General features: G+C 36.1%; 1 pseudogene across 1 annotated transcript in view; it reads left to right on the top strand.

Moving 5' to 3' along the window:
- LOC109811250 (callose synthase 7-like) overlaps positions 1 to 27,681 on the top strand; it is a 51,893-nt pseudogene continuing 24,212 nt past the window's right edge. The window contains exons 1-16 of the transcript XR_014431570.1: positions 1 to 432; positions 1,397 to 1,497; positions 2,932 to 3,044; positions 3,126 to 3,213; positions 3,302 to 3,412; positions 3,526 to 3,687; positions 5,675 to 5,761; positions 5,903 to 5,994; positions 6,374 to 6,497; positions 7,887 to 8,021; positions 8,110 to 8,186; positions 8,319 to 8,412; positions 13,854 to 13,982; positions 14,110 to 14,227; positions 25,474 to 25,805; positions 25,941 to 25,993. The product of XR_014431570.1 is annotated as a callose synthase 7-like (transcript). The remainder of the gene's footprint in view (positions 433 to 1,396; positions 1,498 to 2,931; positions 3,045 to 3,125; positions 3,214 to 3,301; positions 3,413 to 3,525; positions 3,688 to 5,674; positions 5,762 to 5,902; positions 5,995 to 6,373; positions 6,498 to 7,886; positions 8,022 to 8,109; positions 8,187 to 8,318; positions 8,413 to 13,853; positions 13,983 to 14,109; positions 14,228 to 25,473; positions 25,806 to 25,940; positions 25,994 to 27,681) is intronic.

Raw genomic sequence — 27,681 nt, 5'->3', positions numbered from 1 at the left:
TATACTTTTCCTCCTCCTCCTCCCATCCTAATTTCGAAATTCCAAAAATGACTCTCAATCAAAGTATCAATCTTTTTGGCTCCTTCTTCTACCCAACTACAAAAAATCGAAAATTCAGTTTCCCCTGCTCTTCACTCAAATCCCAATAGTTGTGATTCTTTTTGGGTGGTGAAGGAGGGAAAAAGCTTAAACCTTGTTGCATTGGTGGTGGCAGGACCATGGCCAGCACTAGTGGCACGAAGGGTCCTTTTGAAACAGATTGGCAGCCAACAAAGAGGTTTGTGAGGGCTCATACTATAAATTTCGACGACTTCCGAGACGAGGAAGGTGTTTTGGTCACTGAGATTGTGCCTTCTTCACTTTCTGTACTTGTGCCTGTTCTCAGAGCAGCCCTTGCCGTTGAAAAGGAGAATCCAAGAGTTGCCTATCTTTGTGAGTATCTTTATAGGATTCATATTACAATCCCCTGTCATTAAGGTTGTCAAACTCGACTAGAATCGTAAACTTGTAAGATAATATGCAGCTGTTTGCAAAGGCTTGTGAAGTTGGGTATCCCACCTCTGTTCAATAATTTCCCATACAGGTTCATTGTTACAGAAATACCAAATATGACATATTAGAAATAGTAACACTTACACAAATATGACAATTAAATTCTAACGAACTTTGGAAATTTTACCTTTTTTTTAATTATATTATTAAAGTTTCTCATAATATTTTTCTTACAATCCATCTCCTCATATATATATAAAACTCATGGCTAGTTTTACATCAGAACTCACCAACCGAAGGACCACCATAAGAGGGCCAGCAGCTTTGAAGCATGTGGTTATAATACTTTGTCAAACTTGTTGTCATATGTTTTACTTCAAACATGCATCTGGCATTTATATGCTATAAAAGCTTCTGTTTATGAAAGATTATGGCTATAGTTGTCACTTGTCTGAATTTGATTCGCTACTGATTCAACTCCAGTGGGCACTTCTTCATTTCTCAAAAAACCAACACTATCTCATAGATAGACTTCAAAATCTCTGATTTAGCAGAATCTAACCATTTCTATCTAGTCTTCCATGAGAGAGATGAACCTTCAACTACTCACTGAAAATACTTTTTTCTAAGGGCATTTTCAGCTAACCTAATAATTTGGTCTGTTTAACAGCACTCCGAAGAAAAAGGATATAGCAAAATAAATATCAGTCAAAATATGTCCAAACCAGCCTTTACTGCAATGTATCATACTTAAGCTAGATTCTGTTTGAGAAATTTTACTCTGACAGTAATCACAAAATTCGAATTCAACATCTAAATTCAGTATGTCAAAGGTGTTTTTAACTTATATTTGCAGATGATTATATGGTACTGAATGCTGGTGTTTCTTTGCTTGTTTAATTAGGTAGTTTCTATGCGTTTGAGAAGGCCCATGTAATGGATCCTACATCAAGTGGGCATGGTGTTCGTCAGTTCAAGACCTACCTATTGTCCAAACTCGAAAAGGTACACTCACGGCCGTGTTAAAATAATCTTGAGGCCTAAGATAAAATTTATAGAGAAATTTAATAATATAAAATTAGTTATTAACTTTCTTGTGAATCTTCCAATTGTTTGAGTTGTAAAATTATTCATCATTTTTTTACCTTTTAAAATTAAATTAATTTTTTATTTGATATTTTTATATTACTATAATTTTATAATGTGTAATAAAATTATGACTTAAAAATGTTTTTAGTCTTTATAAAATGGATGAGTTAAATTTTGGTCTTAAAACATACAAATAACATATATTTTAAGAATCTATACAACTTTTTAGATATGTCACATATTTGTATAATATCACTAACAATTGTAGATAGCATATGAGATAATTATTTAACTTTTTAATGAACAAATAAGTAGTTAAAAATATTACAAAATAATGGAGATTGAAAGCAATAATTCTAAATTTTAGAAGGATGAAAAAAAAATAGAAGGGCTAAAAATATATTTAAGTTAAAAATAATATAAAAGATAATAATAAAATAAATAAATAAATGATATTAGAAGAAAAAAAATCTAAAAGTATAAAAAAATTATGCATTGATATTATTCATCGTAACAAATTTAAGTTAGTTATTCACTTTAATAATTACTTAAAGTTTTCAAATGAATATGAAAATAAAAAGTGAAAGATACAAAAGAATAAGATAGTTAAAATTTTTTGAAGTCATTTTTTTGTAAAAGGTATTTAAAAATTGAATTATAACATTTTTTTTTTCTTGACATTTACTAAATAGCATGGCATTTCAAAATTAACAATATTCTAAATTATTTATCAGTAAAAAAGTTTAACATCTCCAAGTTTTAATGTTTTCTAATATCCTGGTATATATGTTTTTGAAGAATGAATTGAATCAATTATATAATTAAAATTTGAAATAGAAAACATCTCTCGATAAAAATTATTAATCAATAGATATGTAATTTTTTATACTAAATATAAATATGTAATTTATTATGGGACCTAGGCAAGTGCCTATATGGCCTTGCATGTTACACGGTCCTGAGTACACTGGCTAATTTTATTTTCTTACAGTTCTTAAATTTTTTAAAGGTCCTATTTCTCTTTTTCATTTTTTAAAATTTCCGGGTTGCAGGAAGCAAGGACGGAGCCAAGGGGGGACCTACGGGTGCCACGGCCCCCCCAACAATTTTAATTTTTTTTTATATACATATATATTACTATATGGCACCCCCTATTTTTAATATAAACTCATATGTATAATTAAATGAATAACCCAAATTTATTTTTTTATTCAACTTTTGGACTTCTGGTACGGCCTGCTATGTGGTATCACTTTGGAATTTTTTTTTTTTTAAAAAAACGTAGCGCCTCATTTGATCATTCCAATTCTCGGCCCCCCAGTATTGAAATCCTGGCTCCGTCCCTGGCAGGAAGGGGAGCTTACAGAAAAACTTGGTAAAAGAAGTGATGCAAGGCAGCTGCAGAACTACTACCAACAATTCTATGAAGAGAAAATCCGTGATGGAGAATTTACCCAGAGACCGTAAGGCTTGATCTTAAACTTGTGCTTGCAAGTTTTTTGAATTGTGTTATGAGTCTTATTCTTCTCGTGTTTCTCTTGAAGGGAGGAGATGGCTAACAATGTTCACATTGCCACTGTATTGCATGAAGCAATGAAGACTATGACAGCCCCTCAAAGTATGGAGGATAAGGTTTGTTTTGCTTGATTAGGCTACCATGACTAAAATTTGTAAAATACTTCTAAACATACACGGACTAAGGATGTTGTTTCATTGCCAGACAAAAAGATATGCCGAGGATGTTGATATGAAGAGGGGGCAATATGAACACTATAACATCCTTCCACTATATGCTGTGGGTGTTAAACCAGCAATCATGAAACTTCCCGAGGTCTGTGGATATATGCATTGTTTGTTTTGCATTTGCTAATGATATAATCATCCTAATATTTTAAATTTTTAATCTGCTTGTCTTTTTTTTTTTTTTTTTCTTGAAAATTATAGATCAAAGCAGCAATTAATGCTTTATGTAGGATGGATAATCTTCCAATTCCAGTAACTCATGCAAGACTTGGTGTTTCTATTGATGATTATACAATGCCTATGAAGAGGCTTAAAAAATTGAATGATATATTTGATTGGATTGCCTCAGTTTGTGGGTTTCAGGTAACAGTGAATATTCTCCCCTTTTCCCTTCTATTTCCTAATTTCACTCTGATAAGATATTTTGCTGGTTACAATTTTAGGCGAGAAATAACTAAGTGCCACACTTATTATTAATCCACCAGACTTGGGTTTTCAAGGTGGTGTTTGGTATAAGACAAGATTTTTATGCATGAGTATCAATTTTTCATGCATGAATATGAAGGTCGTCAAAATCAAGAATTTATATAAATTCTTTGAAGTCCCATAAAACTTGAATCATAAACTTGTAAATATAAAAATTTATTAAAATACCTATAAATAACTTAATAATTTAACATTTTAACCCATATTAAAGTAAAATAGTAAATTACAAAAAAAAAATAGTAAAATTTAATAATTAATCATGTGTAATTTTACACGACACACAAGTTGTTAAGATGAACTTGGCTTGAGTGGCAGCCAGGGACGATGAGAACCCTGGAAACACCACACGATGAGAACAACCCCGAAACAGGGGGTGCCAGCCGGAGAACAGAGATGCCGACCAGAGAATGTGACTCCGATCAACGAGCAAGCGAAAAAGCCCTAATGCGGCGATGCTGACGAACAGATCCCAGCGGGTTTTGGGTTTGTTCTGCAGCCGCGATCGAGAGAGATGTGTGAATAGTGAGAAGAAAAGAAAACCTAAGGAGAAACGCAGGTCTCCATGTTGTTTCGGGGATTTTCTAAGTGAACCTCGTAGACATGTAGAATCACAACAAACTCGCAATTTTGGCTGAGTTTGTGTGCTAGTGGAAAACGAGTTTGCATACGATTTCAAAAGGTTGGGCTTCCCAAAGTCGTAACAGAGATTGCTCTTGTTGTTGTCCATCCATCAGCCACTTTGCAACACAAAAAGGTGGTAAAAAATGATTAAAGTTTGGGGATTGCTGACTAGGCCTTCCACCATCTGCCTCTGGGAGTGGGAGCAATGAAAGAAAGCCAAGGAAGAGGAAAAAAAAAACTGTTTTTGGGCGTGGGGTGAGAAGAACTTGAAACTTTTTGAATTGATGAAGGTGATGAAAAAAATTAATTTTGCACTCAGGCATCCACATTAGTCGACGCTAATAAGCATTGCTCCAACCGACCCTGATAATAAATTCTTTGAATTGGTGAAGGTGAAGAGTGGTAGAACACAAGATTCAATTTCATGCTTAGTCGAATATCTTGGTGTTGGCCATGTCAGTGCTAATGTGGACCCTAATGAATGCTGGCCTAGCAGACTTAGTAATTATTTTTAAAATTATTAATTAGTATTAATTTGGCCAATGCTAGTAATTTTTATTTTTCTTAAAAATATTAGTAGTGCCGGTCATGACCAACACTAACTAGAAAAAGATAAAAAAAAATAAAAATTAATAGAAACATACTAATTGACCCATGCTAACTAGTAGTTGTTTTGTAGTGTAATTTATACCATTATATAAAGGAAATACTTTTTTTAATAATTATTTAGGTTTCTATTTTTATATAAATTATTTTACTTTTTATTTTATTTAGAAATTTAAATTACTATTTCTCTCCCAATGTCATTTTTTATTTCAAATCATTTGCTTTTTCAAGTAACTACTCAATTGTTTCTAAAAGTATTATTTTTTCTTATAGAAAATAAATAGAGACAAAAATTCCCTCTACCTCACTAGTAAATTTATAAATGAATTAGGATGGGATATTGAAAATAAAAAACTCCACTTAAATTACTACTTCTCATAACATTAATGGCTTCTAACTAACAGTAGTACCGCATCCATAGAGTTATGTTGAAAGCATATAGAACTTTTTCTAGTGTTGTTTTCTTTTATATTTATCTTGTATGTTTCAGAGTGAATTGGAATCTCTCTTTTGTACCAAAGTTATACTTTTCAATTTTTATTGTTAGCAGCAATGAAGAATACAACTATTTATGTTTTTAATGCCATTTCTGGTGAATAATCTGATTTGATGTCTCCTTCTGTTTCGGGATATGAAGAAAGGAAATGTAGCAAATCAAAGGGAGCACCTTATATTATTACTTGCCAACATGAATATAAGGAACAATGCTGAATCAACTAATCAGGTGAACTATTATTTCCTGCAAAAAGCTTTTGTTTTCTAGTTTTTGTTTTTTCATATTTAATGAACAGGATGATGCTAAATTTCATGGTTGTGATTACTGTTCCTCTTATCATATTAAAAGCTAACAAGAATCTTGTTGCAGCTCCATGCAGAAATTGTGGAAAAGTTGATGGCTACAATTTTCAAAAATTATAAGTCATGGTGTGATTATCTAGGTTGTGAATCCAATCTTAGGTAATTGAGTGTTTTATTTTGAAGCAATATGACCAATGGTTTTAAGCTATCAGAGTAAGTTTGGATTGAGGAGAGTTGGGAAAGAGAAGGGAAGATTGAATTTTCAATTTGAATTAAAATTTTATTTTTTTTAATATTTTTTAAATGGAAGAAAAAATTGAAATATTACCATGCACTTTCCAATCATCCATTATTCTTTTATAGAAATGTTTTGTAACTCTTAATTTAAAACCACAAAATTAATTAACCTCTTCCTTTTTTTCCGAATCCTTGCATTCAAGCGTACTCTAAATATATTGTGCTTCTATTAATGTTTATATACTAAGAAGTGATCTTTAACTAATATAGTGTATGATTTTTTTTTCTTAACACTTTATAGGTTTCTGGAGGATTATGACAAGCAACAGATGGAGCTGATTTATATCGCACTTTATCTTCTAATATGGGGAGAAGCTTCAAATATTCGCTTTATGCCCGAATGTCTTTGCTATATTTTTCATCATGTAAGTTCCTTATAGCTATCTGCCAAATATTATTAATAACATATAGCATTCATGTTTGTGTTTTGAGTCCATCAGCTTAATCTTATGTTTTAATATTTATAATGACAAACTCATTTTTGAGTATGTTTGGATAAATTTTATATAAGATAAGAACTAAGTTATAAGTTAAATACAAGTTTTTGAGAAAGCAAAATTATTTTCTTTACTAATTAGTTTCTGAAAAACAATCATTTCATTATTTATTTTCATTTTTTAAAAATGTTTATTGAAAAGTTTATCAAAACAAACATTTTGTTAAACAAAATATTTTCTGCGATACCTCTTATAAATTATCATTATACCACCATTTTCACCTCTACTAGCCACACTACATTTGTTATAGCTTCCATATTTATCTATTTCTCCATTAATATGTTTAATCTCTGGTACCATTCCTTTTAATGAAATATTAAACAAATAATATCATTCTAATTATTTTTCAAAAGTCATTTTATTAAGATAAAACTTAAACACCCCACAAGATTCACCTTTAATTTCCTCTTTAATTAGGTATTAATGTTATAGCTTTTAGTTTGGACATAAATTAAGATATAATTATGAATCTTTTTAGATAAATTTTTCTAAAACATTTTTAGTAGAGAAAACTAGGAGGAAAAATTGAAATAAAATTCTCCATAAACTGAAATTAGCTGATGTATAAAGTAATTTGTATTCATACTAGTTCCTCTATAATCTTATTTTTAAATCAAGTATAAAATAATTTTAATTTATAGAGAAACTTATTTCAATTATTTTCCTTTTTTTTTTCTTTCTAAATGTAGAAACTTAACAAAACATATCTGTATTAAACCAGCTAATAAAAGGCATAAGGAGTGCCGAATATTGACATAAACATAATTTATATAAAGAAACAGAAAATGACTATCTCCAAAGAAAACAAAGGACAACTCCCTCCTAACAAATACTATGTCTTTTGAATATATAAGATTTCCCCGGGGCATCACGTCCCACTCATGAAGTTCCTAAACAAATAAATTTCAACAAAATATATACCTTCATGTGAAAGTCACAAATTAATGAAGTGCAACAAGTTTGCATGTTAGTTAAAGAAAGTTTTCTTAGTGGAGACATTTTTCCAGTGAATTTTGAGACCACCACATATCATGCAAGAATCAACTCTTTAAACGTAACTAGTATGTTGACCGATGCTATCACACGAGTTGTGCAATGTTTATGCTTTTGTGAAAAATGAAAATGGCCTTCATCAAGTATTTTCTCCATCCCATTTTGTTTAATATTTTAGTTATATTTTTTTAGAGTAACATAGCAAACATGGTCTAGATATATAGTTAGGTACAATTTTAATGACTCTCCATTTTTCTCCCAAAGATGTCCCGTGAAGTCTATAAGATTTTAGACAAGAATATTACCATTCATATGATGAGCATAGACCCAGTCCAAGGACATGATGATGAATATTTTCTGAGGGAAGTTATAAGTCCAATATATCAAGTTTTAATGAAGGTCAGTATGATGAAGCTATAATCAGATTAGTTTTGCTGCATGTTTTCTAATGTTTTCCTGACACTTGTTTCTGTATTTGGTGAAAAAGGAAGCAAAGAGACGCAACAGAGGCAAGGCAAGTCATTCCAATTGGAGAAATTATGATGATCTCAATGAATACTTTTGGTCAGTGTTTCATTAAACTTTTAGTTATCAAATAATGAAAACTCTTGAGTTTTGAAACATTGCAAAAAGTTATTTATTTATTTATTTTTTATACATTTGGATAACAAGAAGCTCAAATAAGTGCCTTTTCAGGTCAAACAAATGTTTTCATGATCTAAGCTGGCCATTGAATTCCAAAGCAGATTTTTTTAGGCATTCAGATGAGACACATGAAACAGCACGTCGGGTCTGTATCTATTTTCTCTCTTTTCATTTTCATTCTGTCCTGTCTGTATGTGTTATACTTATTTTTCAACTGTCAATTGTTAGACCAGAATTTCTTAATATATTTTCCAAATTAGTTTTTAATATGATTGAAGAAATTGACAAATATTTAACAAGCTTCAGATTTATATTTAATGAAAAACTTCCATGTCACATGATTTCAATCATGAATGAATATCACCAAACACTGGTTCCCACATATAGAGTCAATAACAAATCCCATTCATCAAAATGAATTAAGGTTAAAATTATTGTTATTAAGAGGAAACGTTGCACGATGGTATTTTGAAAATTGACAACCATCCTCACAGTAAAAAAAATAGACCGACTCTTCTGTAAACAAATGAGAGTAAAGACTTAAGCATACTAAAAAGTGGATGTCTAAGACACTTGTTGGTTGGAAGGCAACACCTTTTTTATGGTACTACCATCAGTCTTCATGGGTCGCAAAAAACAATATGACATGCCATAATCTTTCGCAAGTCCAACTATCCTCCCCATGGTATAAGGTATTGAGGACACAATGAGAGTGGAAAAAGAATACTACAGGACTTAATAGAGTACTAGAGTTCTTCTCGTTTGGTTGTAAGCTGAGTGGTTGTTACTTGTTTTCCATTGTCAGCATAGTTAGTTAGAGTGTTTGTTAGTCTTTCTGTATTGGCTGTTGCCACATCTGCATAACTGCTTAGCTTCTTCTGTACTCTTTCCTTGTAACTATATAACCTGATCTCTTTCATTGAAGAGTTCCACAATATTAATATTAACAGAATCAGTTTTCTCTTTCTCTCTCTTTTCTCCGAACTTCTACATGGTATCCAGAGCTTTTTGAAGTCTCACATGGCTTCCGATCCTTCTCCGCTGCACAACTTGACATTTTCAACATGGATTTTGCTGCATTTCTCTTTGTTTTCATTTTTAATTACAGAGAAATTATCTGATGATAATTACCTTGTTTGGATCTAGCAAGTTGAACTAGTGTATCATGCGCACAAACTTCATAGGTGTTGTGCTTCACCTGAAATTCTGAGTCTATCTCCCTGAGGAAGATCATCTTACTGATAAAGAGAATCTAGCATTCATAGCTTCGGAGTTACTTGATCAACTCCTCACATGGTTTAAATTGTCATTATCATCATCAGTTTTACCAAGTTATTGGTTGTCTCTACTCCTGGCAATTATGGGAGAAAATTCATCATCACTTCCATTCAAAGACCAAAGCACACGCTCGTCATCTCCGTTTAGAGCTTCGTAGCACCAGAAAAGGTGTCTGATCTATGTCATAGATTCTAACTCAAATAAATCGATCACCAATTCACAGTTATCCATTGGAACTGTTTCTTTAAAAGAGAAACTTGATGCTTTTCTTGAAAGATTGCCTCTGGAATATGAATCCCTAGTTACTTTGGTGAATAGCAAACCTGATTGGTTTGACTTTGATGATGTTGAATCTTTTTTGTTAGCTCAAGAAAGTCATGTTAATAAACCAAAAAATGTTGTTGGTTCTGTTTCTACTCTGAATTTGACGCAATCCAAACTAGTTGAATCTGTTCCTTTATAGGCTTCAACCGTTCGCTTGCACCTCAAGTTAATCTTGCTGGTACTGCACCTCAGTTTACAGTTGATAATTCTCATTCTTCTGGTTTTCAAGTATATCATGGTGGTTGATTTGGCCGAGGAGGTGGTAGAAGTGGCCGTTCAGGTCGAGGAAATATTCAATGCCAAGTTTTCTATATGTTTGGTCATGAAACTTCTTACTATTATCTCAGGTTCAATCCTGCCTATGCACCTGTTCACCAGAATTTTATGCCTCAGCATCCAAGTCCCTTGGACCTTCCTTGAGTGAATTTGAACGTGAAAATGGAGTAGAAACAGAGGTTAAGGCGCAGCAAACTCTGGAGTTTAGAAGCACCTAAGCCAAGGGAGCAAAGGATTGCTCACAAAGGTGCTAATTCCTAGAAGTGTTCTAGGAACTCTAGAATTTCCTAAGCTATTTGGTACTTTTAAGAGGAGAGAATTTGGCTGAAGAAAATGCTCTTAATATCAATCTCAAAAGTGAATACAGGTGAATGAAGAGAGTTCTATTTATAGGCATGATTAGAGTGAAATTGGTGCCACCTTCCATGTAGCCTTAAATTGGCTCCAAGAATTTGAAATTCAAATTCTTTGGCAGCCAATTTTCGTCCCATGTGCAGCACCATTTCATTTAAGTAGCATTTAGGGTTAATTTAGATGTATTTGGGGCTGATCATGTGCTTCCAACCTTAACTTAACACATGTGCACCAAATGCATCTCAAATTACTCCTAAATGTAACTTAAATTTGCTAATTTTTCCTAATTAATCTTTTACTCTCAAATCCTACTCTAATGGCCTAAATACAATGGCCAAACTATCCCAAACACTAAAAAATAATTAAAGAACCAAAATGAGCCCAATATTGGGTACTAAAATACCCAAGGCCCATTAAGTGCGAAAATAGGCCCAATAAGCTTATGGCCTAAAAATCATAATTTATGTGGTCCAAAATATAAGACCAAAATATATGAAACCTATACTAATATAAAATATACAATTAGAGGAAAAATTGAGATCTTAGGATGTGGCCCATGTGAGGAGCAAGTTGGGTCCACCAAGCCCACCAGGCCCATCGGGCTCTGAACTAGCACAAATCTTCATGTCTAGCTCATTCCTTTTGGGTCCTTCAATGTGTCACCTCTTGCCTTCCTTGGCATGACTCCATCATTCTTCTAGCTCTATCTCACCATCAAAATCATCCTCAAACACTACTCAAACCTTACCTAACCCATATACCCACATCACCCTATTATCGCCACCTCCAAATATTCATCCCATTCAAACCAGGTCCAAGTCTAGAATAGTTCAACCTGGACTTAATCCAACATTTTTCCTTACCACTTCTAACTCATAAACAAGCCTCATCATCCCCACCATTGAAAGTTGCTATGAAGCTTGAGTATGATGCTTTGATGAATAATCAGACCTGGACATTTGTTCCTTTGCCTCCAAATTGCTTAGCTGTTGGTTGTAAATGAGTCTATCGTATGAAAGAAAATTTGGATGGTACAATCAACAAGGATAAAGCTCACTTGGTTGCCAAAGCGTTTCATAAAACAATTGGCAGTGACTACACTGATACTTTCCCCCTTATCGTTAAACCAATTACTATTTGGGTTGTCTTAAGTCTTGCTCTCACACATCATTGGTCAATTAAGCAAGTTGACGTTAACAATGCTTTTATTAATTGGTTATTGAAGGAAGATGTTTATATTATGCAATCTCCTGGATTTGAAGTTTCAGATAAAACCCTTGTCTACAAACTTCATAAAGCCATTTATGGCTTAAAACAGGCTCCGCGAGCCTGGTATGATCGTTTGTCAAGAACATTAATTGGTTTCGGCTTTGTTCAGAGTAGATGTGATCCTTCTCTAATTATCTACAAATAGTCAAAAGATTGTATCTACACACTCATCTATGTTAAAGATATCATAATTACATGAACTCTTTCTCTCTAGTTCAAGAATTTATCTCAAAGTTGAATGATGATTTTTCTCTTAAACAACTTGGTGGCTCGAATTATTTTCCAGGCATCAAAGTGAAAAACACAGATTTAGGATTTATTGTTCTTACTCAAGCTAAGTATATTAGAGATCTTTTAAAAAGGGCTGATATGGACTCTGTAAAAGGCATATCAACTCCTCTTCAATCTAATATCAAGTTGTCTTGATTCGGGTATGTCTATTTTGATGATCCTATCAGTTACATATTCATAGTTAGGGCTCTTCAATATGTCACTATTGATTTGGAAAAACTCAAGTCCCACATCGATTAGAGATAAGACAATTAAAAAGTATATAAGTAGAGGGAAACTCTCACTTTACAAGCCGATTTTGTAAGGTTGAGTTAGGTCCATAACCCACGTTCTAAGATGGTATCAAAACTATCTAGATCCACCATAAAAAGGGCCATCTACCATTGATACATGTACCAAGTCCAATAATGTTGGGTGCGAAGGGGTGTATTGAGAAAAAATTCAAGTCCCACCTATTATAGATCATTCAAAAGTGCCACCTATAATTTATCCACAATAAATAGAGGGAAAGCCTCGTCTTACAAGCCGGTTTTGTAGGGTTGAATTAGGTACAAACCCACTTTCTTAAGACTATTACTTGCCCTGAAATTGGATATGCAATAAATAAGGTGTGCCAATTTATGGCACAACCTTTAAAATCTCATTGGACTGCCAATGAGTGCATCTTAAGATATCTTAGAGGGAATATTAATTTTGGTCTTTGTCTTCAACCAACAACTGCTACTACTCCTCTAACTCTATAAGGTTTCTCAAATTCTGATTGGGCATTTGATATAGATGATCGTAGGTCTACCTCAAGTGCTTGCACATTTTTTGGACCCAATCTTATTTCTTGGTGGTCTAGAAAACAAACTCTGGTAACAAGAGCCATTGCTGAAGCTGAATATTGAAGTCTAGCATTGGCTACATCTGAAGTTTTATGGGTTCAATCTTTGCTCAATGAATTACAAGTTGAAGTTTCGACACCAATTATGTACTGCGTCAATTAGAGTACCATTGCCCTTAGCCATAAATCTAGTTCTTCATTCCAGAACCAAGCATATATAGCTTGGTATCTTTGTCAGAGAAAGAGTTCTTAACAAGTCCTTGATTATCTCCTATGTTCCAACTTAGGCTCAACTTGATAGACTTACTTCACCCAGTAGCTGGTTGGGCGGTAGAAAAATTCTATCATGCATTAATAGCCATGCTTCATCCTTTCCCTACAAATAGCACCTCCCATGCTTCATTTTTAGCATCCCAAATTGTAACTCCTCATTAGAGAGTTAGAAGCAAGAGTGTCTCTAAGTGAGTGTATTCTCCTATTATAAGAGAGAACGTGTTATTGTTCTCTCCTTGTATTTAGAGAGGGGTTGTAATTTCTCTCTCACTTAGTGAAAACATTTTTCTAGTCTTGCTTGTGGTTTTTCCCTGGTCAGTTGAGGGTTTTCCACATAAAAATCGTGTTAATTCCTATTTTCTCATCTCTTATTTTAGTTGAAAGTTATTATTTTGTTATTATGGTATCCAACATATTCTGCTGGATAGGTCGTGAATGACCTTTATTGAACTAGAGACATGTCATGTGTGTATATGATTGAACATAAGATCTATTGCTCAAGCTAAATGGTCTTTAATGGATAGGTGTTTATTTATTTTTTATTCATTCTTGTTGTTCTTGTTCTTCTTTTTCCCTACTCTTAAAGGTCGAATATACATATATACAATCTATTTGTATTTTCCTTCTAGACTAATAAAATTGTTGCATTGATTATAAGCAATACTATTTGTAAATATTCTCATGGTCAATGACAGGGACGTAGCCAAGCAACCATTGGAGTTTATAAGAGGAAGTCCAAAACAAATTTTGTTGAAGTTCGAACATTTTTGCATTTGTATAGGAGTTTTGATCGAATGTGGATATTCTTTATATTGGCACTACAGGTAATCATAGTATTGGATCTCTGGAATGTTCTTTATGTTGATTTTAACTGAATGTCTAGAGCTATGGTTAAGTCTTGAAACTTCAGTATGCAGTTTTTTTTTTCAAATATGAAAGTATTTGTTTCAGGTAATGATTATCATAGCATGGAGTTCCTTGGGACCTGTTGGCCTGTTTTTTAATTCAGATGCCTTTGAAAATGTTATGACTATATTCATTACATATGCTTTTCTCAGGTTTCTTCAAGGTACTTGATTCCTATATGTCTGAGCTTCTTGTTGTATGTACTTTATCAAAAGATTTATTTAAAGGATAGAAAAGGAGATAGGATAAAATATCCACCATCTCACTCCCAAAAAGTTAATGTTAGGATATATTGTTGATTAGGCTATGCCCTAACAGACTATTTCCTACATCTTCATAAAGTAGTCTATGGAAATCTAGACATGACTAAGTTGTGGATCAAATACTAAAAGAAGTGTAATGATGGGGTGATTTCAAAATGTTAGACAAATGATGAGTTGGCCTGTGTTGAGAATGCTGATCTGAAAAGTAAAACTGAGAAAATGATGAAAAGAAAAAAGGATACTGAACTAGTTTGATTAAATTGCTTTGTACAAGACAAACACGCATATAGGTGTTGTTACTCAATGATACTAACTGTTGGTGACTATTAGTTAAAAAAAAAACCAATGTTTTCAAAATCCGACAGGTTATTGAATTGATCGAGGCATTGGTTCAAGGTTCATTAGTTCAACCATAGTTAAATCAATATTAATAAAATAATAATTAAGTTATATATAAATAATGTTAAATAAATAAAATATCATGATTTAATAACACTTAAAATTAAAATAAAACTTTAATAATTAAAGTAAATATAAAAGTCCAAATATAATATTTGAGTTTTAATTTAATAAAATATAATAATGTCCATTAATAATAACAAATTTACATATAGATTAAAAAAAATGTCAAATTATTGTACAATAAATGGAAAAATATCAAAAATATAAAAAATTGTAAATTAATATAAATGACTAAATTATTCTTTGTATGAAAATTATTAAAAAAAAATTATAAAATAATTTATTCCAATTTATAATCTTTAATAAATATATTTTTATTCATTATAAATATTTTAAGATAAAAAAAAATCTGTCAAAAATATATTAAGATTTTTTTTAAAAAATATTGTTGAAATAGTGCTGATTCAACATGGTTTTCTACACCATTCCTAGATCAGTTTTCATTAGTTTTGGACCGGTTTGATCGGTTCCAGGCAGGTTTGCATGGGTTTTGAAATCTACTGGTTTTCCCAAGTTACTGGGTATTGAAATTAGAGAGAGAAAGAATGAGGGGGATAGAGACAGATTAACCAAAGCTAAAGCAGAAAAATGACAGAAAGAATAACCCTATACAATATTATATCTAATACAATATTAAGTAGTAAAGTTATATACTCCAACATCCCCCCGCAAGATCAAGTATGGTGATGTGCAGAGTCAAGCAACTTGAGCTTGGTCCGAAGTCCACAGAAACGAGTTGGAGACAATGCTTTAGTAAGAATGTCAGCATATTGGTCAATAGCTGGAACATGAACAACTTGAAGAAGATTGGCAGCAACTTTTTCATGAAAAAAGAAGAGATCCAGCTCCATATGCTTGGTCCGAGCATGAAGAACAAGATTTTGGGCTAATGCAACAGTGCTCATATTGTCACAATAGGCAATAGGTGTATGATGAGACACATGCAGTTCAGACAGTAGAGTTTGAATCCACATGACTTCAACAGTGGCAAGGGCAAGACTCCTATATTCTGCTTCGGTGCTTGAGTGAGCAACAACTGTTTGCTTCTTGGACCACCAAGAGATGAGATTGGGTCCAACAAAAATAGAAGCACCAGAGGTGGATCTTCGGTCATCAAGATCAGAAGCCCAGTCAGCATCACAATATGCTTGAATAGACAAAGGAGAGTTGGATGGAGCTGGTTGCAGATGTAATCCCAAGAACATAGTTCCTTTTAAATAGCGAAGGATGCGTTTGATAGCAGACAAGTGTTGTTCAAGTGGATTAGACATGAATTGACAGACTTTATTAACAGAAAAACTGATTTCAGGTCTAGTGATGGTTGCATATTGTAATGCACCAACCACAGATCTGTATAAGGATACATCTAGGAATTTTTCAGAACTTGTTTTAGACAATTTACACCCACTAATCATGGGTGAAGAAATAGGATTAGAATCTTCCATGTTAGTGTGATTGAGGAGGTCACGAATATACTTGCTTTGGGTTAATGTAAGTGAGCCATCAGAATTAGATTTGACCTCAATGCCAAGAAAATAATCCAAGCGACCAAGGTCTTAGAGGGAAAAGGCTGAATTGAGTTGGGAAATAATATTCTGTAGGATAGAAGAATTATTGCCAGTGATAATAATGTCATCTACATAAACAAGAATGTAGATTACATTGTTATCATGGGAATAAACAAACAAGGAAGGATCACACTTGCTGATTTGAAAGTTAAGTTGAAACAATGTAGCTTTAAGCTTATCAAACCAAGCACGTGGTGCTTGTTTAAGACCATAAATTTCCTTATGAAGTTTGCAAACCAAATTCTTATCGGATGATTCAAAACCAAGAGGTTGAGACATATATACCTCTTCTTCAAGATTTCCATTTAGAAACGCATTATTGACATCCAATTGCTGAATAGGCCAATGATGAGTTAAGGCTAAGGTGAGAATTATACGGATGGTAACAGGTTTAACAACTGGTGAAAAGGTTTCATTATAATCATACCCATATTGTTGATGAAATCCTTTTGCAACCAGTCTGGCCTTATATTTATGAATAGTACCATCAGGATTTTCTTTAACACGAAAAATCCACTTACAACCAATGACTGTTCTATTGGAGGGAAGTGAAACTAGAGTCCAGGTGCCATTATCTAGTAAAGCATTATATTCCTGCTTCATGGCAGCAAGCCATGTATCATTAGCTAAGGCTTGTTTGGTGTTTTTGGGTTCAACATCAATGAGTAAAAGAGTAGGTTGAAGTCTGGGTTTGACAATACCAGCTTTGGCTCGGGTAGTCATGGGATGAATATTAGCAATTGGAGCATTATGGTGAGGGGGTGAAGAAGTGGATGGAGGTTGAGGAAGGGTAGAGGATGAACTATGTGAGGTGGCAATGGGGCTAGATGGAGGAATAGAGGTAGAAGATGCAGGAGTTGTGTTTTCAGAGATGATGTGAGGAGAATCAGTAGGCATAGCAGGCTGCGGACTGGTAATGACAAGAGGAACAGAAATAGAAGAAGGAGGTGGATTATTGGATGATGCAGGAAACAAATTGGGATAAGGGAATCGATTTTCACAAAAAGTAACATCTTTAGAGAAAATTTCTACCAGTAGAAGCTAGACACTCGTAGCCTTTATGAGAAGTAGAGTATCCCAAAAACACATATTCTTGTGAGCGTAGTTGAAGTTTGTTCTTGTTGTAAGGCCAAAAATGAGGAAAGCAAGAACAATCAAAAATTCTTAGAAAATTATAATCTGGTAGCTGATGAAATAATTTTCTAAATGGAACATCATTCTAAATGGAAGATGAAAGTAGTCTATTAATGAGATAGACACCGGTTAGAAAGGCATGATCCCAAAAATGCATAGGTAGTTGAGCTTGAGCCAGCATTGTAAGACCTAATTCAACAATGTGTCGGTGTTTGCGTTTGAGAAGGAAAATCCAAGTAAACCGAGTATGCGCATCAACAAAAGTAACATAATATTGATAACCATTATCAGATATAAATGGTGCAAGGCCCCATAAATCACTATATATTAGTTCAAAAGGTGTATTATATACTGTTTTGGATAATGTAGATGGTAATTTGTGAGATTTGCCAAGACAACAAGGAGTACAAAAATCATAGACAGTTTTATTGATAATAGGAAAGTTACAAAGTCTGAATACAGATTTCAGTACATCATTGTGTGGATGTCCTAGTCTAGAATGCCAAGTGGCATAAGAAACGAAATTACAAGAAGCTGTGTGAGCAGAGGGTGTAAGTGTTGTTTGTTGTCTTGGCTGAAGCAAAGAGGGAAATTGATACAGGCCATCAGGGCCATCAACTCCCATGAGAAGAGTCTCTTTAGTGTCCTGTGATTTAACCAAACAGAAGCTTGAGTGAAATTTAAAGAAGACAAAATTATCTTTACAAAATCGACTCACACCGATGAGATTTTTGGTAATATTGGGAACATAAAGAAGATTATTGAGAGTAAGGGAAATGTGAGGTTTTAAAGGGGAAGAAAAAGCAGTAACACCTGAAGAATTTATGGGAAGACCCTAACCATTGCCAATGGTAATTTGATCTGGTCCTTCAAAGGGAGTGAATTGCTAGATATTTTAAGACATGTTGGTGACATGATTGGATGCTCCTGAGTCTGGATACCACATATTTGAACCAGGAGAAAAAGAAGTCATGGCCATAGCTAATGGTTGAGTCTGAAGGCTGACATTAGAAACAAGGTATGCCTGAGATGAATTTGGGCTAGGTGGTTGAGAACCTAAAATGCCATTGGAAAATCAAGTGGGACGAGTGGCTGGTTGTGAGTGGAAGGGATGAGGATTATTCCCAAAGCCTAGGGTGACAGTTGAGCTGGTAGAGAAAAATAAAGTGTCAAGAGGTAAAACTGGGACAAAATTGCCATCAAACCTGTAATAGCAAGAGGAGGCAATGTGACCGTATCGGTGACAGACTTGACATTGAATGCCTGCAAACCTGCCACGCCCACGTCCATAACGGTTGTTGGGTCGTCCACCACGACCATACCGTGCACCAGCTCTTCCACCACGAAAAGAAGCAAACTGGGAATCTTGATGAGCAAGATTGGCTTGAGGTTGCAAGATAGGAGAATTGGAGCTTAAGGAGGTTTTAAGAATGTTGACAAAGATGAGGTTCTTTTTCTTGAATTTCTCAAGACGCGATTCATGAGCAAGAAGAAGGGTTTTGACTTCATCTATAGAAAGTTCATCAAAGCGGCTGCTGATAAGAGAAACAGTGGACTCATATTCCTCCGGAAGGCCTTCAAGAACAATATCAAGATGTTTTTTGGAGGAGACGGAATCACCAATGGTAGTTAGCATCAACCAGGGATTGAATTTGAAGAAGATAATCAGAAATGGGACGATTTTTAAGATTCGTGCTATGAAGATCACTTCAGAGTTGACGTGCTTTGGCATTAGTGTGAGCATGAAAATATGCATGGATCTTGTCCCAAATTTGGAAGGAAGATTTGCACCCAATGACTCGAGTGAGCATGTCCTTGGACATCGATGATTGTAACCAAGAGATAAGCAATTGATCTTGCTATTCCCAAGCAAGATATTCTTTAGTATTAGCATCTCTGTCAGAAACCGAAAGAAATTTCTGTGGGATTTGGGAATTAACCAAGAAATGATGAAGACGGTGGTGGCCTTTGATGATAGGTTCAACTTTTTGACACCAAAGAAGATAGTTCTTGGTATCTAATTTCTCAGAAATAGTGTGCGAGAAGGTAAGAGAAGGGGATTAGGAGGGTTTGACAGATTCAACATGAAAATGGGGCGGTGGTGGGGAAGGCAGTGATGGGGAAGACGATGGCGTTTCTTCAGCCATGAGAAGAGACTAATAGTGTAGACAGGGAGAAAAGGAAGAAGGGGTGGCAGGACTCAATTGCAAGACCAGAAGGAGAAGAGAAGAGAGTAAGAGAGAGGCAGTAGGGATCGACAACTCTATGATACCATATTGAAATTAGAGAGGGAAAGAATGAGAGAGACAGAGACAAATTAACAGGGAAGAAAATCTTGTATTATTTCAGTAGTTGAATCTGTAATACAATAGTCCTATTACTCCTATATATATATGTTTCAATAGCTTCTAGAAGAAGTTATAGAAACAGTAATCTGTTGAACAGGTAACCAAAGCTAAAACAGAAAAATGACAAAAAGAACAACCCTATACAATATTATATCTAATACAATATTAAGCAGTAAAGTTATATACTCCAATACTGGGCCAATCAGCAGGTCGGTTCCCAGTTAGACCAGTCGATCTCGTCCGGTTTGATTTTGACAACTATGAAAAAAACTCTTAAGATACACTTACGAAAAATTGATTAATTGAATAACTAAACTAATTGTGTAATACCTCAATTACCCAAGTGAGAAAGTATCAATATACTTTAAAGGCCCGCAACTTGGATTGGGTATCAGGCTTGGAAAACACGGGCACACCCCTGGTGGGCCTATTATGGTTTATTTGGAAAGTGTTGAGAGTGATGGTGAATGAAGAGAACATATTCCTTGTGTATTGCAAAGCAAAAGATGTGTTTAAATACAAAGTAGTGGGCCTAGGCCCATAAGATAAAAAGACTATAAGATAAAAACTATAAGATAAAAACTATAAGATAAAATTATATCTAACACTCCCCCTCAAGCTGGTGTATATAGATCATATGCACCAAGCTTGTTACAAATATAATCAATCCTAGGACCCCATAATGATTTGGTGAAGACATCTGCCAACTGATCAGTAGAGTTAACAAACTGAGTAGTGATGTCCCCAGATAAAATCTTCTCACGAATGAAGTGACAATCTATTTCAATGTGTTTGGTCCTCTCGTGAAATACTGGATTTGAGGCAATATGAAGGGCAACTTGGTTATCACATATGAGAGTCATCTGTGTAACTTCGCCAAATCTCAGTTCTTTAAGCAACTGTTTGAGCCAAATAAGCTCACACGTAGCAGAGGCCATGGCACGGTATTCTGCTTCTGCACTAGATCTTGCCACTACATTCTACTTCTTACTTTTCCACGAAATCAAGTTATCGCCAATAAAGACACAATAACCTGAGGTGGATCTCCTGTCAGAGGGAGAGCCTGCCCAATCTGCATCTGAGTATCCCACAACTTGGGTATGATTGTTGTAGCCATATAATAAACCTTTTCCTGGAGCACCTTTGATATACTTCAGAATGCGGATGACTGCATTCCAATGTCCTGCACATGGAGAATTGAGAAATTGACTCACCACACTAACTGCAAAAGAGATGTCAGGACGAGTTACCGTGAGATAATTCAATTTCCCAACCAGTCTTCTGTATCTTTCAGGATCTGAGAAAGGCTCCCCCTGACTCGGTAGAAGTTTAGTATTAGGATCCATAGGTGTATCAACGGGCTTGGAATTCATTAGCCCAGTTTCCTCTAAAATATCCAATGCATACTTTCTTTGAGATATTACAATTCCATCTGTAGATTGCGCTACCTCAATCCCCAAGAAATACCGAAGTTTACCAAGGTCTTTTGTCTGAAAGTGATGGCAAAGATGTTGTTTTATCTGAGAAATGCCATGATGATCACTACCGGTAAGAACAATATCATCAACATACACTATCAAGTAGATGCACCCAGCAGGGGAATGTTGATAAAATACCGAATGATAAAATACTGAATCTACCAAACCATGCCCTTGGAGACTGCTTAAGACCATAAAGTGATTTGCGGAGACGACATACCAAACCGGAAGACTCCCCCTGAGCAACAAACCCAGGAGGTTGCTCCATATAAATTTCCTCAAGCAAATCCCCATGAAGAAAGGCATTTTTAACATCCAGTTGATAGAGAGGCCAACGACGAAGAGCAGCCATGGCTAAGAATAATCTGACAGAGGTCATTTTGGCAACAGGGGAGAAAGTGTCACCATAGTCTAATCCAAAAATTTGAGTATAACCTTTGGCGACCAAACGAGCTTTGAGTCGATCAATGGTGCCATTAGGACCAACCTTGACTGTGAAGATCCATCGACATCCAATCACAGACTTCCCAGGAGGCAAAGAAACAAGATCCCAAGTACCATTGTTCTGAAGAGCACACAGTTCATCAAGCATGGCTTGTCTCCAACCAGGGTGGGCCAAGGCATCACCTACATTTTTAGGAATAGACACAGAGGAAAGAGAAGAGAGACAAGTATACTGGGAGGGGGATAATCGGTGATAACTCAGAGTAATATAATGAGGGGAAGGATTACGAGTAGAACGATTACCTTTCCGGAGGGCAATAGGGAGGTCAGACTCGAGTGGTGGGACCGGAAGAGACGAAGGAGGTGGCACCGAAGTAGAGTCGGGTGGGGGTCCAATGGGAAGGCTGGAGCGTTGCCGACGATGATAAACTTGAAGTGGAGGCGGAGGCGGAGGTGGTGGGTCAGGTGATATAGCAGACACAGGAGGAGTATCAAAAACAAGAGGTAAGGGTGAAGGGGCAATGACAGGTGTAGGAGAGGAGGAAGAAGATGAAAAGTAGAGAGAAGACTCAAGAAAGGTGACATCAACTGAAATTAAGTAGCGACGAAGGGAGGGTGAAAAACATTTATACCCTTTTTGAGACCTAGGATACCCTAAAAAGACACATTTGTGAGACCGAGCGGATAGTTTGTCAAGACCGGACTGTGATTATGGACAAAACATGTAGATCCAAAGACGCGAGGAGGTAGAGGGTGGAGAGGTTGAGTGGGAAATAAAATAGAGTGAGGTATTTGGTTGTTGAGAGCAGAAGATGGCATTCGATTGATGAGGTAGCAAGCAGTGAGGACAGCATCACCCCAAAAAGGTTGAGGAACGTTACCATGAAGTAAGAGGGTGCGAGTGGTCTCAATTAGGTGTCTATTTTTACGCTCAGCCACCCCATTTTGTTGAGGGGTATATGCACAAGAAGTCTGATGAAGAATGCCATGGGAAGCCATGAAGGCTTTAAAGGAGTGAGAGAGGTATTCACGAGCATTATCACTACGAAAAGTACGAATAGAAACACCAAATTGAGTTTGAATTTCATTATAAAAAGATTGAAATATGGAAAGTAATTCGGAACGAGATTTCATTAAAAATAACCAAGTACATCGAGAGTAATCATCAATAAAAGTGACAAAATACTGAAATCCTAAAGTGGACGTGACCCGACTCGGCCCCCAAATATCAGAATGAACTAAAGCAAAAGGAGACAACGCTCGGTTGGGGACACTCGGAGAAAAAGAACTACGACTATGTTTGCCTAACTGACACGACTCACACGACAAATGAGACAACTTAGACAGACGTGGTACAAGTTGTTGAAGCTTGGCAAGGCTAGGATGACCTAATTGAGCATGGATGAGGGAAGGGGAATCTGCCACCAAACCAACAGGAACAGAGGTGCGTAGGTGATAAAGGCCATGAGACTCACATTCGGTGCCAATCATCCGTCCCGAACTCCGGTCCTGTAAGAAAACAGAATCTTTAGTAAAAGAGATAAGACAATCAAGAGAGCGAGTAAGACGACTAAGGGATAATAAATTAAAGGGAGACTCTGGGACATAAAGAACATTGTCAATGGAGAGAGAAGGAGAAAGGTGGATGGTACCAACACCATGAGATGTGGCGTGAGAACCATTAGCCATAGTGATAGAAGGTAAATAAGCAGAGGTAGAAAAAGATAAGAAAAGAGACCGATTACCATAAATATGATTTGTAGCACCAGAATCTAGGACCCAAGGGCCAGGAGAGGTGGAGTGAGTGAGACCAGCAAACGAAGAACCTGTGTGCGCAACAGAAACAGTGGAATTGGAAGCTTGACGTTCCTCATACCATTTAAGGAAGTCATTGAAGAGAGCTGGAGGCCTAGAGCCAGAACTATCAGAGGGGGGTAGCACCAGATGCAGTAGGGACAGGAGAGGCAGTGTGGGCAACAGCAGTAGTAGGGCGAGGAGGACGACCATGTAAGATGTAGCAACGGTCAATTGTGTGGCCTAGTTTGTGACAGTGATCACACTTGGGACGACCTTTGCCCAGTTTGCGAGGGCGCTGACGATCATCACGTTGAGAGACCAAAGCAGAGGAGTTGCCAGTGGGAGCTGAAGAAGGTATGTCAGGGGAAAACTTACAAGGCACACGCAACAGAGTGGACCAAGCCGAGTTCAAGGTAGGCACGGTTGGAGATCCCAAAACCTGATCACGAATGGAAGAGTACTCATCAGGAAGACCATACAATGCCATCAACATAAAGAATGTTTGGCGTTGCTCTAACTCCTTGGCAGGAGTGTTAGCAGGCGGCAAAAGTTCATTGAAGTCATGTAGGAGGCCATGAACTTTGCCCAAATACTCAGCCATGGAGCCATCAAGACGTCGTGGGAAATGATATTCTGGAGATTTTGACACACACCATAGAGACGTTGAGTATCATTGGTGTATAACACGCGGGCTTGTTCCCATAAATCAACACATGTCTCATGGGCACGAAAAATTTGCTTTAGAGAGGGATGAATGGTCGACTTAAGGACACTACAAATTTGAGCATCAATTTTCAACCAACGAGGAAGATCCTTCTCATCAATGGAAGCAGCTGTCTGGCTAAGGTGAGCAACATAATCCTGTCCCTTAAGCCAAAGTTTGATATCCGAAGCCCAAGTATCATAATTGGTGCCATCTAACTTGTCAATGGAAAGAGGGACATTGACATAATTAGTGAAAATAGCAGAGTCAGGCCGATCAGCGGAAGAGGAAGCCATAGATGCTGTAACAGGAGAGAGAAACAACAACAGGAGAGAGAAACAAACGGCCCGAGAAGGAAGAGGTCCGTGATAAACGAGGTCCGATCACAAAACAAATAGCAGATCGGGGTAGAGGAGGGCGGGGCGAGTCCGGCGCCGGTGGTCGCTTCCGGAAAGGTGGCCGGACGCGCCGCCACGCGCGGCGGCCGGCGTGGAGGAGAGAGAAAGGCGCGAGAAGGAGATCGGCGCGTGAGGGAGCGTGCGATCTCCATTCGTCGCGCGACTGGTGGCGTTTGAGTCGCCTGAGCAAGGCAACCTGGGTGGGTGGGTCGCCGGCCGGAAAGTCGACGGCGGCGGCAGCGAAGAAGAAACCCTAAAAAATTTGGAAAAAATTACCGGAAAGAGACACGACAGAGTGGGTAGCCGGAAAACAGAATGAGACACGTTTTCCGGGCACTGATGAACAGTGGGTCCACCGGGAGGTCAAGGATTAGGCTCTAGATACCATGTTGAGAGTGATGGTGAATGAAGAGAACATATTCCTTGTGTATTACAAAGCAAAAGATGTGTTTAAATACAAAGTAGTGGGCCTAGGCCCATAAGATAAAAAGACTATAAGATAAAAACTATAAGATAAAATTATATCTAACAGAAAGTATAGGTGATATCAAGGCTATTAAATATCTACAGCAAAATAGGGTTAATAGTTTCTTGCTTTCCAAGAAACTGTATACCCCCTAAATTTGCATATTGTCCATTATAGTTGTAATAGCTCTGTCACTCCTTTCTATTAGAAGTTGTTCAGAGCTTTGGTAAACAAAATGGAAAATATATGTATTTTTTTTACATAAAGCTAGCTTCATTCTTCTGTAGTTTCAATAGCAATTACTGTTGTCATTTTATGAACTTTTTTTCTCATATCTTCTATTTGCAGCAACTCTTGATATTATTCTCACTTGGAATGCATTGACGAATATGAAGTTCACTCAATTGCTTCGATATTTTCTGAAATTTGTGGTAGCAGCTATTTGGGTTGTTGTTTTGCCAATCTGTTATTCCAAGTCGCCACAGAATCCATCAGGAATTATAAAATTTTTCACCAAATGGGTTGGGGAATGGGGTAATCAGTCACTTTACACCTATGTTGTTGTACTATATATGTTACCAAACATAGTGCCTGCAATACTATTTTTCCTTCCTCTTGTGCGGAGAACATTGGAGTGCTCAAATATGCGAATCATTACCTTTTTTATGTGGTGGGCTCAAGTAAGCAACACTTGCATTTATTTGTTTATTTTCTTAGAACATGTAGCAGATGCTTCTTATGTTAGCCTTTTTGCATCTTTCTTTCTAATTGAAATGTTTTTGGAGGTGCTCTATCTAATGTTGACTATATTGTAGCCAAAGTTGTATGTAGGCAGGGGCATGCATGAGAATATGTTATCAGTGATGAAGTAAGTGAGAAATTCTTTCCATTTTCTGTTTCGAATTTAGTTCTTTTTTGTGATATATTTGTTGGGGGTGGGGGGAGGGACTTCGGTAGGGTATTTCAAGGTGAAATTCCTTTGTTTCTCTCTAAAGGAATTGCAAGAATTGTGTGTGGTTGATCCATGCACATTCAATTTTATTTATAATCAATTACAATTAAGGAAATAAGGAAAGACAATAAAGAAAAGGATCCCTAATCCCTAACTTTTAGCTTTACATATTTTCATATCTTTAACACTCCTCCTCAAGTTGGAGCAGATATCTCATATGAACTAATCTTGTTATTGATGTCGTCAACATTAGACCCTTTGAGAGATTTAATCAAAATATCTGTCAATTGGTCATTGGAGCTGACAAAATTGGTGGATTTCGCTTGAGATCACTTCCTCCCTCACAAAATGAAAATTTATCTATGTTTTGTCCGTTCATGGAAGAACAAATTAGATTATGCAAATAAGCTTAGTATCTTAAGTGTCTCCAAACTGTAGCTATTGTAGAAGTTGCCTAAGCTATGCAATTTTGCATGCAGATGCTGCCATGGCATGATTCAGCTTCAGTGTTGGATCTAGCAACTGTTATCTAATTCTTGCTTCTCCACGAGATCAAATTCCCCCTAATAAGAACACAATAGCTAGGTGTGAACCTCCTATTTGATGGTGACCCTGTACAAGCCGCATCAAATAAAAGACAATTTTGGCATTGTCGTTGTCTTCATATAACTATCCACAACCTAGTAGATTCTTGACATATCTGAGGATGCACATGACAACATCACAATGACGATCACATGGGACGTTTAGGAATTGACTTATCATGCTTACTACAAATGTGATATTTAGGTAGGTGATAATGAGGTAATTGTATCTACCAACAAGACGATTGTATCTTCTTGGGTCTTCCATTGGTTCCCTTTGACCCAGAAAAACCTTCACGTCTAGGATCCACAGGTGTCACTAGGGCGAAAATCAAGCATGCTAGTTTTGCTGAGGATATCTAGAGCATATTACCTCTAGGAAATGGCTACTTCAGGGTTGGATTAAGTATCCTCAATGCCTTAAAAAGGTTACAATAGCCTCTCATCTACAGGACGTTTATACATATCAAAGGATGTACTCTTCAATGAAAATAGGTTTCCTTATCCTATTTTATTTCCTTCAATCACTAGTTGTACTCAGTCTTTGCCTTCTTCATCTATTAGTGCAGTCATTCCCACCATACCTACAGAGGTGCCTTCTTCCTCACAAGTCACTATATCCAATTCCGCTTCTTCCACGAGTTAGCTTACTCATGAATCTTCTTCACCCACTATTTCATCTCATACACCGGATATCTCCTATCCTCCAGTTCAGTGATTGAATCTACGTCTCCTAGAGAACAAGGAGCACAAAAATCTGGATCAATTTTATTCATGAATGAGAAATTGCAATTTTGACAGAAAATTTTCATTACATCATTATTTGGATGACCTAATCTAGAGTGCCAAGTGAAGAAAGAAATAGAATTTTGAGTTGTTGTATGAAAAATAGGATGACTGACAGTTTAAGAAGACTTGAAGGGCTGATTGCTGGAAGTGTGAAGCAAGGCAGGAAACTGGTAAAGATCATTTGGACCAACAAAGCCTTGAAGAAGAATTTCTTTAGTGGCCTATGCTTTT

The sequence above is a fragment of the Cajanus cajan genome, chromosome 2, assembly GCF_000230855.2.
Source record: "Cajanus cajan strain Asha chromosome 2, NIPB_CcT2T_4, whole genome shotgun sequence".
Taxonomy (NCBI): domain Eukaryota; kingdom Viridiplantae; phylum Streptophyta; class Magnoliopsida; order Fabales; family Fabaceae; genus Cajanus; species Cajanus cajan.
This window is presented reverse-complemented; position numbering and strand designations above follow the sequence as displayed.